This window comes from Indicator indicator, chromosome 23, assembly GCF_027791375.1.
Source record: "Indicator indicator isolate 239-I01 chromosome 23, UM_Iind_1.1, whole genome shotgun sequence".
Taxonomy (NCBI): Eukaryota; Metazoa; Chordata; class Aves; order Piciformes; family Indicatoridae; genus Indicator; species Indicator indicator.
This window is the reverse complement of record NC_072032.1, coordinates 10362646-10380230: the sequence shown is the minus strand read 5'-3', so window position 1 is coordinate 10380230 and position 17585 is coordinate 10362646.

The following is a 17585-nucleotide window of genomic DNA, read 5'->3' as shown; positions in this document are numbered from 1 at the left end:
TTGTGAGCAGCAGCTGGCTGGGTACCCCTGTGTGCTCAGGAGGAGGTGGGTGTGCAGTCACCAGAGAGGAGAAGAAAGCAAGGAAATGGAAGAGATCCAGCAGAGGTCTGCCAAGAACTGATGCAAGTGAACATGAAATGGTAGCAGCTCACATCTCTCCACGTTCCCCCATGCATCACTCAAGTTACACATGAGAATTGAGGACTTGAAAGAAGACTCCTGGCACTCCCCTGAACTCCCATTGCTTTTCCAGCTACTTTGACTTTCAGTTGCCTTGTCTGAACATCCCCCACCTTCCCACAAATGGGAAGCTCTGGGTCCTGCTGGCTTTCTTTGTCTCTCTTGCAAATCCAGATTGAGTATTACAGAGATGCCTCTCATTTCTGGGTTTGCTAGCACTGCATTTCTCTGTATGTATATATATATATATATATGGGGTTTTTTTAATTTTATTTTTTAATAATAGCTATAGAAGCTTTTGTATTACTAAACTAAACTTCATGGTGAAGTGAGAAAACTCTGATGGTATGTGTAGGGTCTGGCACTAAAAGAAAATAATAATCAAACACCAAGTGTTCAAAGGGTTGGGGGTTTTGATTGCTTTTTTTAGATTTTTTTTTTTTAAAAAAACAAATCCTAGGAGCCCAAATTTCTCTGAGATCCAGTAAACATCATTTCTTAACACTCAGATCTCTCCAAAGGAATTTAGGTGCCTATTTTTTATTCAAGCACTACTTCTTATTTGGGCATTCAATTCTGAACCTCCAGGCCTAGTTCACATTATAAGTTTCTGAGTTATGCTTTGTAAAGCTGGCTGCAGAGTCTGCTTAATTTCATGATAGAGAGGTTCAGCAGGCTGGCAGTGCTTAGGTGATCCATTCCCTTCCACATAGGGTGGGTTTTATCAACATCTTTCCACTCTGTAATTTTGATAATAGTTTTTTTTCTTTTGATCCTTCTAGGTACCTGGATGCTGAGGGGGGGGTAGGTAATAAACACTTTTAAATGAAGTGGTTAGCTCTTTTATATGAAAAGTCAGAAAGTCTTAGAGCTGCTCTCAGTTAGGAGTAAGGCTCAAGAAGTGAGTGCAGCATGCAGGTAGAGCCAGCTGCTTCCACAGGAACTAATCCAGAAGTTCCTACATTTGGAGGGGGAAAAATTGTATATATATTCATGTATATATACATATATATTAATATATATTCCAAACACAGAATTACATTAATATTTATATTCCTATGTGTGCACAATGGAGAATTGTTTTCCAGTATTTGGGTGTTTTTCATCTTTCCCCAAGTGCCAACCTGTTTATTGTTGTGGGTTTTTTTTTTTTCTACACTCTAAATGACACTGTAAATTAAAATCAGAGATCCTAATGTTCAGCTGTTACTGCTGTGATTTATTTGTATGTGTCATATTTACTGCAGCCATTGTGAGCTGACCTAATAGGGCAATTTCACTACTAATAGTAGTTAATAGGAGAAAAATTTGATCTGAGCCCTTTTACCACAATTCATGCTCTTTTACTGGGATAGAGGTTCAGCAGCAAGTAAGAAAATCAAAATATATATGAGCCAGAGACTTAAGAATGAAAAATAGTATTTATAATATTGGTGCTACTGTTAAGAAACAGAGTGAATCAGGATTATACCAAGTGATAATCATTGAAACTAATCAGAAAGCTGAAAGAAAACTGAAGAAAAATGTTTTCTAATAAGCACTTGTAAAGTTATACATCTAACAAATGAAAATGTCATCTTTCAGCAGCTTTAGTTGCCTATTCCATGTGTTACTGAGGCTTGCTAAGTGAATGACTATGTTAAAAAAAAATGCCACCCCTCCAGAATATTTCAGGAAGAAGTCTTTCCTCTTCTACCTGCAGGTTGAGCCTTGCACATTCAGACCTTTTCATTCAGACTTAGAATTATCTTTGCCTTTGTGGCTATTAACGTGGTACAATGTGAGCTGATTTAAGCCAAGGTGGCAAGACTGGAAACCATTATGATTAGTGTTATTAGAATCAGGAGAATCCAGCACTTAGTGCTGGCCATTAAGCTACACTAGAGGCCTTACTTGTTGATAATGTTGCCTTTGGATAACTTCAATGAAACTTGGTGTTGACCTGGTGCATAGTTGTGTTGAGCATCTGCTTGCATTTGGAGCCCAGCTCTGAATGTGTTGGTAAAGAGATGGCTCAACAGAATTGCCTAGCACAGCTCATGGGCTTGTACAGCATTAAAGACAAGGGGTTGTGCTTTTCACTTCTACCACCTCCTTTGTCTCTTGCTCTGCATGAGGTAGGCACACTCCAGATAGGCACTTTCTGGGTGGCTGCCAAAAAGAGCTGCTACTGACCATGGACACCATGGGACAGCTGCACACCTTACCAGTGATTTACTGCAGCCTGTGGTACAGGTTAAAAGCAATTCCAGTTTCCAAATGTGCATGTGTGTAGGTGCTTTGTTCACTGGTCAGGGAACATGGCTGCAGTCTCCTCTGCTTTGGGTTGTGAAAGCTTCTGAGGAAAACTTCAGATGTGCCAGTACTGCATTAACTTTCTCATTGGTGACCCTAATGAGAGATTTGTGTTCCATAACTTGTTCCATAATAGTCTTTTGTCCATTGTTATGTTGCTATAGCTTCTCCAGCAATGAGAAGACAAAATGGGAAACATCAGCAATTTAGCATTTGCTTTTTTCTTGTTGAATGTATCAAATTGTGTCCAGCCCCTGTGTTTGTGAGTGTTGTGTGGTGCCACGTTCTCTTTTCCTACATGAAAAGACATTGGGATGAGGTACTGCGAGATGATGTTTGTACACGTGGATTATGTGTGTGATCAACTCTGTCCCTACACAGTGACTGAAAAATAAACCTTTGGAACAAAACTAAATCTGTGCTGATTTTCTTCTGGGTAAATCTGATTCTCTGCAAGCTGTACAAGTTTCATTGCACAGTTCCCTGGGTCTTTGTATGTCCCAGTACAAGACTGTGCAGTCCTATGTCTGGATGACCTGAGTCAGTGTGGTTGGGTTATTGGGAGTTCTGAGGAAGAAAATCATCCCTGATATTGTCTATTTTTTCAGCCTTACTTATATTTTTCTTCCCAGAGTCACACTTTATTCTTTCATTTGTTTATATTGGGCTTTAACAATAAAAATGCATTGGAGAGGTAAATGATTAAAACTGGCAGGTAGTAGCAATAACTCCATGTAAGAATCATTGAAGCTGGTGAGGCTTTTTTTGCAGAAAGTTATTTGCAATGGATGACTGTGAGTTGCTAAAGCTCTGCCTTCTATTGAGAAATTCAGTCAAATGAGTACTTCTGCTGAGAAAAAAAAAAAATTGCCAAACCTGAAAACTGAAATACGTCTAAAAAATTGAATTGCATACTTCAGGTTCTGAAGCCAGTTTTTCACACCACAAGGATCTGCTTTCTAGTGGGGGAAGATGTGAGCAGTAATTCAGCCATATGGGACAATTTTCATCTTCACAGCAAAATAAAATTAGGAAAAAAAAAGTTAAAACAGAAAAGAAAGAAAAAGAACTAATAATTTAAAAAATAAACCATACCAAACCAAACTCTTCTCTTTGAAATTTGCTTTCTTCCCTGTAACAATCTCCATGTGATTTCCCATACAGAAATCATCACATAAACCATTAGAACTGCTATCACCTCACACAGCAGGAAGAATAAATCTGAATAAAGCATTCTTGGGAAATACCTGACATCTTTTCCTTTCAGCCTCACTCCAGAAAAGGAATTTCAGATACTGTCTGAAAACCTGAACTGTACAGATCCAAACTGTGAAGCAGGTTTGTTAATGCAGATATTCAAGGTGTTAGAAAATTCTCTCTGCAAGTGATTTGATTTGGGAGTGAGCCATGTGAAAAGGTGAACTCCATGGCAAAAGCTTGGTGCTTGGACACCTAATCACGTTATCAGAGCTCAATAAGCAATCAGACAGAACCTGAGTCATGACAACCCTCTTCCTTGCAAGCTAATCTGCATAACTTTGCTTTTTCCCGTGGCCTGACAGGCAGGCATTGCATGGCCAATGTCTTTGTTGAGATGCTCCCACTAAAGCTGCACTACAGTCAAACTCTTTTAAACCTGGGACTTTGGTTTTTAAAAAGCACAGAAGAAAAGCTTTTAGGAGACTTTGCTTCCAGTGATAAAAGAAGTCATCAAAAAACTCTTCTAGTGGCTTCATACAAATATATAACCGTACAAGTATACCCAAGAAACATAGCACACATAAAGGAGTCCAAGCTCAGGAAATCCTGCACATTTTAATCTTCTTCAGATAGTAAAGTGATGACTGGCTTTCTCAGTCTGGGAAAATGGTATAATTATTCAGATGCTGGAAAAGCACTGATTTGATGCTTTCCCTCTGAGTTTGGGGCTGAGTTGGTGATTTGGGGGGTTTTCTTATTTAGGGAACAGACTCTCCAGGGATGTGATTGAAATCCCATCCCTGGAGGTGTTTAGAAGAGACAGCAATGTGGTAGTGAGGGACATGATTTACTACCAGACTTGGTAGAGTTAGAGAACGGTTGGGCTTGATCTTAAAGGTCTTTTCCAAACAAAACAATTCTATGATTCTATGTGGGAGCACTAGTAGTCTGGTTCACACACCATAGCAGACCACCAATCACAAGATAATTCCCAAAAGGTAAAAAGCAAAATCTAAGCACTTCTCACTTTCCAACAGTAGTCAAAGAAAACAAAGTGCCAAAGGGATAGCAAAGAGCAGCACAAGAAAAACAGAATATTATAAGGCCAGTTCTCCTCTCTAAAAAAGGGCATAGAAGGAAGCTTATTATTTGAAGCTTTCTAACAGAAAATGAGAGTTAAGAAGAAACATGGCTGAGAAAAACAGGATAAAAGACAGATGAATGGCTTGTTTTTACAGTGCGTGACACAGGACCTATTCAATGAGCAATTAAAAATCATTTCAAAAGTAATGGAAAAATTCAAAAATTACATAACTAAAGCTGTAGAATTCATTGGCACAAATTAGCATTAATGAATTTTTATAGGATTAGTTATTTAAATCTATGATAAGTTCAAAATTTAAATTATTCAACTGAAATAAAAAGGGAAAAGCTACACCTAATAGCCAAGAAATTTCTTTGAGGAACTGAGTGACCATTTAATTGACCATTGGATCATTCTTTCACCTTCTTTTGAGGTGCACAGGTAATTTAGGGAGACAAGATGATGTTCTAGATAGATGATTGCTTAGCCACACTGTCACAAGTCTCACAGGTTGCAGTAAGCACTATGAGCAGACTCAGAACACAACAGCACTAGGAAAATCCCAGCACTACCACACTCCAACTCTCAGAGTTGTTTAAAAAACAAAACAAAGACCACCCAAACTTAATTTTTTTCCATACCAGGGAGCTTTTCAGATGAAAATCGGAAAATTATGTCTAGTGATAATCATTGGGAAATTAGGTGCTGAACTTTCTTTGGTCTTTTATGAGCCTTGCTACACTTCGCTAATTCAATTCTGCAAAGCTGTTACACGTGACAAGTTTCAGCCTCTTCTGATTGCTCACATCCTCAGCTAATAAGCATTAGAAATGAGTGTTAGTAAGAGGGGAAAAAATGGTAACAATTCAGCAGCAGTAGGAGGAGAATCAGCATATCTGGCAAGCTTGTGTATTTGCTATGAACTAGGACAGCTGCCTTCAATCACTTTAAAAAGCCTAATAAATATCTTAGGTAGTCTCCAGCTAATTGCTGAAAGGGGTGATCTTTGCAGTCCAAACTCACAACTTGATGAAATGGAGTCCAAATGAAGTGGGATGTGGGGTGTAGGTGGTGCTGAAGAGAGATGATCACTCTGGAATGCAAAATTGTTCACAGCTCTAAGATATTCTTGATTTTTTTTCCTTTTTCTTAAATTTAGAAGTGACAGAAAATTGTAACACATCATACCTGCTCTCACTGTCATTAAGCTGCTCAAGACTATTTAAAAGATAAGATTTGGAAGGCAAAGACATTTTTTCTTTCAAATGAAAGATGTTGACAATACTTTCTTCTGTATGCAATATCAGGTCATGGATCTGTATTTGATGGTCAGTTCTTATCAGGTATACCATGAACAGCTCCACCAGACCAACAGCAGAAAGCTCTTTCCTGACCCACATAACAACAAGATGTTATTAGGTTACTACCAAAAAAATGACAAAACAACCATATATAAAAGCCACACAGCCCTGGGGTTCCAGGTCAAAGTTCCTGGAGAGGTTTTACCATGAAATTTTGTAGATGGGATCTGAGGTAGGTAATGGTGGGCAGTGTCCTGAAGGCAACTAAGCATTCTACCCTTCTCTTCCATTGCAGGTCAGGCTTTCACTCCAAACTTTTACACAGCATTGAATATTCACATAAATGCTTGTGGCAGTGTGAAAGTGATTGATTAGCAGCATAAATGAGGGCTAGTCAGAAGGTTAAAAACTAGCAGGCTGTTCAGTAAGCAGCAAATACAGCAGACATTACCAGTCCCCCCGTCCCCTGGTCCTATGGACCTGTTATGAAGCTAACCAGAACACTACTGCTGCCACCTAAGAAGAGTGAAACTAAACCTACCTCTGCAATTTGCTTTCTGCTTTGAGAAACTGCTCTGCAGGAATGAGTCCAAAACAGATTTGCCCTGGGCATTTATCTGTAATATTTCATCTGACCTATATACACAACTTGACCAGCACACAATCTGCCCTCTTTACAACTGATTGGGTTGAACTGAGTTCCTACATGCTGTCACAGCTGGCAGCAGATCCAAGATCCAGTCCCTCTCCCTCAGCCCAGGAGAAGTGCTTGGTTTAGTCCTTCAACAGTTACTTAAAGGACAAAAATCTTACAACTTACTGAGAGGACACATGGCAAATGCGTCTGCTCTATGACCTTCTGTGCTTCACGTTCATGAAGCTCAAGCACTGCTTTATTCTGCAGTTTGTGGTAGTCTTTTCCCTTGTATATGTCTTTCACAGCAAAAGAACTCCAGCCCTTGCCTCTTTCTAAACTGCAGACACCAGGGACATCAGATTCTCTTGTATTATAAATCCAAACAATAACCTTTCAATGTATATACTTAGTACCTCATCAAACAATCCCTTTCAAAGGCTGTGCTTTTGTCAGCTGGATTTACCTGGGGGCTATAAGAGACAAGAACAAATGTCCTAAAAGTCCACAAAAGCGTTGAGGCTGGAAGGGTCTCTTTTCCTCCCCTTTGCCTCTATACTGGAAGGATCCAGTTCACCTCTCCTGCAACACAGCTTTGAGGGCTGCAAAACTCCTACCACATGTCAGGAGAAGGAGCAGCACCACTCTACCTCATTGCATTTTGCTTCTCTTTCCAACAGCTTCTCAGATAAAAAAAAAAAAACAAACAGTGAATGGGACGTGAGAAGCAGAAAGAGCAGCTAAATGCCAAGCTCTGACCAACCAGACTCTGTCAACTGGACCCTCTGACCTAAGGTGCATTCTTAGCACATTAAACTTAACACATGGCATAGACATCTACATTTATAGCTCAAGAAAAAAAAAAAATCACTGCTTGAAAAAAAAAATTGGCCAAAAAGTGTAATGGTCAAAAGTTTATTTTTCTTCAGGTGTGGTAGCCCACTGACAATGACACTGCAGTCACATAGCAGTTTGGTTAGACCTCACTTTCATTTGCTGGAGCAGATACCACTCTGGCACTCTAGTGACTAATGGCTCAGCATCAGATGTATCCCAACAGAAAACAGAAGGTAGATATTAGTCAGTTATTCCTTGTACACTTTCAGCAGAGTATGAAGCGCTCATGAATTTGTAATGCCTTCTGTTGTTATGATGGCAGCTGATTTTTTTATTAGTTATTTTCAGATAATTACAGTTTCCAGATGTTTCTTCCACAATATATTCAAATAATGGTTAAGCACAGAGAAATGTGCACCTTAGACTCAAGAAGAGTCTTGCCCTTGAGTTCAGAGTGCGGCTATGGGACTCATTTCCACAGTTCCAAGTGCAGAGATCTTTTACTCAAAACAGAAAATGTGTACAACAATGGTCTGTCAGTGCAAGAGCTGCATGCACTTGCCAGATACATTCCCAGTATAATGGAAATCATAAGGACACTGGGGGAATAATTGTATATGTATTTTCATGTGAACATATATGTATAAAGAACTACACAGCTATATAAAAAAAGCAACTGTGTCTGTCCTACAGTGTTAAAAAATATTTTCATCTTGTAACAAACAATCATAGAATAGAATCAGTCAGGGTTGGAAAGAACCACAAGGAGCATCTAGTTCCAACCCCCCTGCCATGGGCAGGGACACCTCACACTAGATCAGGCTGGCCAGAGCCTCATCCAGCCTGGCCTCAACCACCTCCCTGGATAACTCATTCCAGGGTCTCACCACTCTCATGGTGAGGAACTTCTTCCTCGTGTCCAGTCTGAATCTCCCCACTTCCAGTTTTACTCCATTCCCCCTAGTCCTATCACTACCTGATATCCTAAAAAGTCCCTCCCCAGCTTTCTTGTAGGCCCCCTTCAGATATTGGAAGGCCACAATAAGGTCACCTCAGAGCCTTCTTTTCTCCAGACTGAACAGCCCCAACTCTTTCAGTCTGTCCTCATAGGAGAGGTGCTCCAGCCCTCTGATCATCCTTGTGGCCCTATAAAATAACCCACCAAGTCTAGGCAATTGTATCTTGGTGTACATGTTGGATTAAGTAGGACTTTATTAAAATGCACAAAGTGACGCACTTCTCCAGACCAGTTCACAGATTTTTAAATATAATTATTTATGTGTCTATCAAGAGCTCAGTGATTCACTTTCTTTAGGTAGAAAGGAGAAGTTCTCTAAATCATCACTGGAACAGTTCTAGCCCTTGAAATACAACACAACTGTACACAATTAGTGAAGAGGGGTTGCAGCTCCCTGTTGGCTGGGATTTTTCTACATTCATTCCCAGTTATTGCAGCAAAGTTTGGAATAATTATCCGTCTGCTTCCATGTGAGCAGTGTGTGCAAATCTAGGGCCAAAGAATAACAGGCTGCAGATCATAGCTATTGCAGAACTTAGAGCAGCTTAAAAAGGCACTGAAAATAAGTTTTTCATGAGTTATTTCCACTTCAGTCCTCTACAAAGCATACCCTGAATTTCTCACACAGCTTAACTAGCAGCTTTGAATGCCTCATGAATTTTTATGATCTTGTTAATACTGAAATAGTGAAGTTCTTTCTGTATTGCTTAGTTTATATTGGCAGTAGAATGGGGAGTTATATTAATCTATTGATGCCTGCATCTTTTTATATACTCTAGCACAAAGCTTAGAGGGGAAAAAAAGAAAAGAAAAAAAAAGTGATAACATTGGTTCAGAGTCTTTGGGGTTTGACAGCTGCAGCCTAGGTTTACAGGTGACTAGATGGCTCAGGTACAATTTGTAATTTAGTCCTACAAAGCAATATCATTTTCTCTCTCTCTCTTTTTTCCTCATTTTACACAAATTGGAAGAGTTCTCCATGTTTGAAACTGCCAAATAGCTGTGCAGTGAAAATCCCTGCTCCTGACAGAGGTTTTCAGGGGAACAGCTATGGATAAGGAAGGGGGAAAAAATCACATTATTCAGCCTGTTGGCTCCATTTCAAAATTACACCAAGCCATTAGGAACAACCTCTTTCTTAGTCTCAACTTCTTCCTTTAAGCATGATTTCCACAGCACCTTCACTCCTCACACAGTGCCAGCCCTCACCTCCTACTATCACTTCTATTGTTTTCTGCTGTCAGCTTATGCATGGTTGGCACAGGTAGTGTTTTCCAGAACTGCGGTCCTGCAGGATTTTGATGAGAGTTGTGATTTGCACAGATAGACTTCAAGCCCACCATGTATGTTTGGATCACCACTCAGGGCTCAACAAGGTATAGTTCAGTCTGGCACGTCACAAAACAAAGCCACTCTGATGCAAAGCAAAAACAACACATAGCTTTTGAGAAACAAGGTTTTGTGGTGCTGGCAGACATCAGCCTCTGAAGAAAGAGTGAAAGAACCAGGTCTCATCATAAAGAAAGCCACCACACTGAGAAAAACTCTAGATGTAAGAGGCTGCTGCAGAAAGGAAGGGCATTAGCTGTGCTCTTGCTGGATGTAACAAGATCTAACGGAGTGCAATTGCAATTTGAATTATTAGTTGATAGCAGTAAAGAGAGAATGACAGGACAGTATGTGGCTGTGGGAGGTGGGGAAGGTTCCTCTCTCAGGAATAAGTTGTACAAAGGTGTTTAGAGGCAATTAATCACTCTCTGATGAGGCACTAAGAGGCTCCCCCAGCCTTGTCCAACACTCTTCTGGGGATTGTGGGTTCAAACTTCTGAGGTAAAGCATCATGGTACAAGGCAAGATAAAGCCAACAACATCACAAGACTATGAATGGCCAGAAACCACTTAATGAGCAGAAACGTAATGTCAATTTCTCTCTCTTTCAAGTGTCCCCAGATTCCTATGGCCTTGACTGGAAGAGAGTTGCAAACATGCACCTTGAGCCACCACGGAGAATCACCTGTGTTTCAGCTCCTTTAATTTTCCCTTCTTTTCTCCTATTCCACACTACAATCAAAGCCTTTCAGCACAATTTTCTTAACTGACAGGATACAAGAGATAATTGCTGATTTTTTGAGTGGCTTCACCCAGCAAAGCCTTTCTCCTGTTATTCCATGTATTTCTGTCTCCAGTAGGAATGGGCAGGAGTGATGACATTTTTTTTTTTTTTACTTTCTCAGAACTTACTTTAACCTAAAATTGTTTCACAGTGCATAAGAGGAGAAGTTAGCCACAGCCATATTGATTTTATCACTTCCAGCTAACATTGCTTCAAGCACAGCTAGCTGCTTTCATCATCCACAGAGACAGGGTGTGACAGTGCTCCTCTGGACTGGGATGGAAAAAGTCCAAAAGAAAAAAAAAGGAAATCAATGGGAATAGAAAAAAACCTTTTAATTAGCATCTAAAATTTATAATGCTGAACATACTGATCTGGAAAGCCTCTAGTAATTACATCTGAGCCTTACAGGGTAGAAATACAACACTCCACTCCGCTGTGTTTTAAAGCTGTGTGGCAAAGAAAAGACAACTGCCACTGAATAATTTTATTCTCTTGGCTCAACTTCAGTGACAGCAGCAATTTGTTTTAATATTCTGGAGTGGGAGACTCCAGTCTGTGTCATCTGGATTGGACCAGTGGGTGCTGTAAACGTGCTCCTCATTAAGGCAGAGTGGTTAAATGAAGGAGCGAAGTCTACCATCAGCCATCAAGAATGTTCAAGGCACCTTGCTGTGCACTAGGGACTTGGTAGGAACAAGCTGAATCTTCTGAAATGAGTCATGATAATACACACTGAAGAAACAAATATCAGGCTGAAAATAGCCAGAAAATGGAGTATCTCTTCAATCCATATTCCAAATTCCAACGTCTGCTCCACAATAAACATATACAGCTACAGAATACTGGAATCATAGCATGCCAGGTTGGAAGAGACCTCAAAAGCCATCTGATCTACCCTTTCTTGGCAAAAGCATGGTCTAGACAAGGTGACCCAGCACCCTGCCCAGCTGAATCTTGAAGCATCCAAAGCTGGGGAATCCACCACCTTCCCGGACAGATTATTCTGATGGATGATTGCCATGAAATGATTAGTCCTTTAACTAGCAGAGCTTATCAGCTTTGAAGAGCTGACTATCTACTTCCGGTAGGTACATAGTGCTTTACCTTAAATAGCTGTCTTTCAGAAGAGAGGCATCCCCTAAAGTATGTTTTAAGATCACCTTTCAACATCATGCTTACGTCAGCTTAGCTGTGGTGCCTCTATCAGGGGTGAGCTCTGGCCCATGAACACTCTCAGAACCAGAACCCATCCTGGGGATGGAAGGTGCCTTCTCTTTCCATACTGTCACCAATTTCTGTTATTATTGCTATAAAAGGCATTGTGCAGTGCAGTGGTAGCAAATCCACACTTCCTGACCTATGTCACACTCCTGGACAGTTAAAACTTTGCTCCCATCCTTGTGCTATTTCAAGACACCTTGAAATGCATTTGAGCAGCAACAGCAGTGGCTGGATTTTGACAGGAAATGAGTACAGAGAGTTGGACCATGAGCATCATTGAAAAAAAGGCTCCTCTGTCAGCATTTGAGCACTGGGAAAAGATCTGCAAGCAGAGAGATTTCAGAATCTGTCCCATTCAAATTATTAAAAATATTTTTTAATTGCTATTGTTTGAGCTGGTCTGTAAGGAAGTGAACTCAAGTCCCAGCTTTTTGCAACAAAATACATGCAGAGATCAAATCTGCTTCAGTCAAACACCTGTCACAGAATCACAGGGTGGCAGGGGTTGGAAAGGAACTCTGAAGATCATCTGTCCAACTACTCAGTAATCTAATGATCACCTTCCTATTTTATGGGTTACAGAAATTAATTTTAAATGGAAAGATATGACAGTGGGAGAAATGAACCTATGAACTATCTAAATTATTATTTTCCTGTCTATCTTGACATTGCCTATTTTGTCAGAGACTCCAGGGCTGCTAGAGTCACACTTTTAATGACTTTATGCCAGGAATATCAGGTTGCATAGCCGAGAAATGTGTGCAGTTTGCAGAAAGACTGAGATAAATAAGTAGCACCTGGATACCATGGTGATAAGTGAATGATAGCACTACATTGCTTCCCACCAGAAGTATTGCCCCAGATGTAACCAGGGCTTTGTTTCCACAGTCACATAATTAAATTTTAGATCAACAAGTTGAAAAAAATTGTATTTTCCTAAAGTAAAAATAATGCCCTAAACTCTGGTAAGACTCAGTGCTATCGTGCCTCTGTACTGCATACACATTGGCCCTAGGTTTATGTCATTTAATGGTGACAAAATTCTGGTCCTTCACAATCCCAAGTAGAAATGCAAATTTAATGCTGAGATGAGTTGCAAAATATTGAAACTCTCCTGATGATAAAGGATGCTTATAGGAGGAAAATACTTGCAAGCTTGCCAGGGCACTCAGAGACATCCACAAAGGTATGGGGGCAGTCCTAGAGCTGCCTGCTTACTGCCTGCACCCTAACAGTGCCCTGAAGTCTCCTCCCCTCACCTGACTATAGAGCAGCCAAGAAGATGAGCCCCACTAGGGGAAAGTGAGTCTTTTATTATATTTTAATAAAGTGAGTCTTTATATTATATTTTATATATCAGTGGGATACTCCTTCTGTAGTAAGTGTAGGCATCCACACAACTGAAGGGCTCCAGCCCCTTTGCAGGGATTTGCATCGAACTGCATATTGGTGTCAAAGGATCAAACCTGCACAGCCCAATCGATGATTGCTCACCAGATCTGCATGAGCTACAGCCACTGCCATGCTTCAACAGACCCTGTAGGAGCTCCTGTAGCTCAGTCTAAGCAGGAGCTTTCCTTGTGGCCTGACAGCTCCAGCCCAGCCGTGGTGAGATGAGTTGGGAGAAGCAATGAACTCCAGCCCCTACTCCCGTGCTCTGCAGCCCCTGGGCAGTGCTAGGTAGTCCCCAGGCAGACTAAAGCCAGGGGTGGAGACGGAGACACAAGAACTACACAGAGCACAGCACAAGATTTTGGCTGTCACAAATTGCCACCAATGCAGACTATCAGAAATGCCTGGGTTGTTTCTGTATTATTTTGTATTACATACATGCAGAGTAGAGATGCTGTACCTTCAGTGCGTTGCCTAAAGCTGCTCTTAGGAGCAGCTAACCAAAGGTTTATTTTCAAGCACAACTCATAGTGTGAAAAGGCTATGATGAAGGAAACAAGGCCATTATTCCATTTTTTCCCTTTGCAATTTACTTTAATTAGTACTTGTTTCAAGGCTAGAGATGCTGTGTAAATGTTATTACTGCTATTCACAGGATACAATCAATCCACACATAGGGTTTCTTCTGATGGTAATGTACAAATAGCATGTCTGATGCTCTGAAAAATTACTTGACTTAATTTGTACAATGTTTGTAGATCCTTCCAGTCAGAAAAGATGGTAAAAATAGAAATTATTCTGCTGCTTTCTTCAAATAAGTATAAACTTTATCTAGACTCCAATTCTTTTCTTCCTGGATCTTGCTGTTGAGTCTTAATATTAATCAATCTCTGTTGATTCTGCCAAAGGCAGACACTAAAGTGTAATGCTAATTATTGCCATTTACAAGCACAAATTATCAGACTACTCAGTGCACAGGTTTTGTGCTTTTTAGAAAAGACAAATCAGTCATTCCACTTATGACATTTATCTAAATGTGCTTTTAAAACAGTTTGGCAATGGAATAATTGGAATTGTTTTCTGTTTTTCACAGAAAAAAAAGAAATCTGTGTTCTGTTAGCACTGTGATTTTCAGTGAGCATTAATAAATAAGCAAGAATGAGTAAGTAAAATATTTGAGAGTAGTAGGTTAGAAAACATGGACATTTCTAGCTAATAGAGAGGAAATTTGTGGGATCAGACCCTATAAGCCAGGGTGTGCTCAATCCCTTTTCATTCCTCCTTCTATCTCCACAGAAAAGGGCTCATAAATGTTTTTTTTTTCCTAATAGTCTCTTCAAAAATTAAATAAGTCAAATATCTTTAACTTTTTTTAGAGATTGTAAGTCCAGAACAAAACACAGCATTTTTTTTGCAGAGTATTAGTAGAGTTATTACAAAACTTTCTTATTTGAATTGCTTTCAGCCATTGATCATGTCTCATGCTCCAGCTGCAGAGGACTTTCAGGCTGCAGCTGGGAGGACAGGAGCAGCAGAAACTCTGTGTTTTACTGGTATTTCTGGGAGTAAATCAACCTAAATCCTTATATCTATATAGCACCATAACAAACTCCAGGGCCCTGATTCTGGATGCTGGTCCTGGAAAGCCAACAGTCCTGTCCCCATCCCTGGGGATGTTCAAAGTGAGGCTTGACAGGGCTCTGGGCAACTTGATCTAGTTGAGGATTCTCTGCTTGCTGCAAAGGGGTTGGACTAGATGACTTTGGAGGTCACTTCCAATCCATACCATTCCATGGTTCTCTGTCAGAGCTAGGGTCTTTTTCAACATTAAGGTGTGCATTGGATTAGTGTACACCCAGGGTCTGGACCACCTGCACTAAACTGACATCCCTCCATTTCCAAGCTACTTCAGATGTAACAGCCAGCTGTCTGGAACTGATTTAATCCTAACATTACAGCTGCCAGAAAAAAACAACAACAACAAAACACACACACACACACACAAAAAAGCCCCACATATTTTTCTATCAGATCACAAGACATTTTATAGCATGTAATCAATGTGCATAAAGCTCCACCATTTATTACCTACAAAGGCTTGAATTCAAATCCCAAAGCACATCCTAGTACTACACAATGTGGCACAAGTAATTTCTGGAACCACTTTCCTGTCCTTTAGGATTAAATTCAGTGTTAGCTCATTCCTCACATGCTTCAAGACAAACTGTATAAATGATGGCTAATGCTGCAGTTTAGCTCCAGACCACTAATAAAACAAAAAACTAAAAGCAAAAATTATTGTGTGTTGGAAACTACCTTTCAGATCACTCCAGAGAGGATACAAGTCTGTTGTGCCAGCAGAAGAGATTAATATTCCCTTATTGTGCATCTTTCTGCTCACTCCAGCAAAGTAGGAGGTTATATTTAAACTCTAGAGGACACCATCACCTTGCCCCTCTCATTGGTAAAGATTTTAGCCACTACATTTATTCTCAAACAAGTCAGTATTTATTAGGCTCTCCTCCAAAGTCTGACACTCATGAAGATCTACATGCCTGTGGATCTCTCCTGTATAACTCTCCAATTTCCATCCTTACTGCAGAGCTAGAATCCACATTTCAGTTGAAATCCTAATAAATAGGTGGTGTTTGTACCAGCTGCCTGTCTCTAGTGGAAACCTCTTGCCATACACCACAACAAATTGGCTGCTCCTCCATATGGTTCCACAGTATCACTGCTGGTGGGACCAAGGGAATGACCAGGGCAGCTCCCTCTGCCACTGCTGCTGGTGCTCCTGGCCCATGGCGGGGAAGCTTCTCAGCTGCACAGCCCCATGCACACATCTCAGCACAAACAGCCATGTGCTGCTCTCAGAGATGCTCCCCTAGTTAATCCCACAGAGGGGGCAGCAGAGGTACAAAGAGGAACAGCATCCAAGTGATGACACCAGGTATCCAAAACTTAGTAATATTCCCTGTGATCTCTGATGGTTAAGTCTGAAGCTGTAAATCAGAAGGGAAGATGCCTGTGCACTCTAACCATACAGTTGTCTATAGCATTGAATCACTCTAGAGGCCTCTAGCTCAGTTCTGGCCCAGCTAGCAGTCTCCCAGAAACATCCCAAGCAGAGTCTAGGAGCTGGGATGAGCCAAGGACCATTCCTGGTGATCAGTTTCCCATTTCCCTGCCATTTCTTACTGCAGAGCACCTTGAGGAGTTCAGGCATCTTGGTAAGGGGTTCAATTTCTCCACTTTTTGGAGACAGCATAGCACCACTTTCTCTCAGTAAAACGTCCTGCAAATCTTTCTGGTTGTGTGTTTTTTCAAACATAGAGTAGGAAAACAGGGGAAAAAAAAAAAAAAAAGTTCCCAGGTTCCCACTTGTCAATATTTTCCTATTTATTGGCCCCTAAAAAGCTTATACTGAATACACAGATTCCTGTATGAGACAAAGCCCACTGACAAGATAGTTACTTTTCTAGACACTTCCATGTACCTTCCAACCTGACAGCCAGTGCTCCAGTGCCACAGGGCAAAGCCATTCACCCAAGCACAGCACTGGACACTGGGGAGAGCCACCCTTCAGCTCACCACGTTTTTAATACTTGTACTCAAGCTCCCTAAAAGCAAACAGCTGCCTTAATTCTTTGGGATGGCCAAGTGGCAGGAGATGACTCATTTTGATCTAGCAAAAAAACCCAAACAAACAACAACAAACCACCAACAAAAAAAACAAAGGAGAAAGAAAATGCCAAAGTTCCCAAGTTCAGCACTCCAAAAATGACTTTCAGTTTGACAAACATGAGTGGAAAGAGCTCTTTATCAGAGCCTGAACTGCAGTTCTGTTTAGCTCAGGAGCTGCAAAGCACACGTCAGGCCAGTGAGATATGTGACAGAGTGAAACAGAGAACACTGACAAGGCATTTGCCTTCACAGAAGAAAAGGAGAGGAATCATTCTGACATAAATCTAAAAAGCCCAATGAGCATTTGGCTCTTAACTGCAGTAAAATAAGGGTAGATATAAACATGGGTGCAGAGCCCCAAGAGGAATCTGTAAGACTCTCAGAGGACCTGTACATGGAAACATGAGAATCTAAAGCAACTGTAATAGTATTGAAGTTCCCTGGGGATTTCACAAGTACACAATTTGGGCTGCTCCCTAGGAATAAAGCTGTTGCTACTCTCCAGAGGATCTCCAACAGGGCATAAATCAAAAGCCTGAAAGCAAAAGGAGATGATTCATCTCTCAGACAGGCACCCTTCTTGCCAAGAGCAGGGTAGAGTAAGCAGGTAAGCCCCTGAAGAA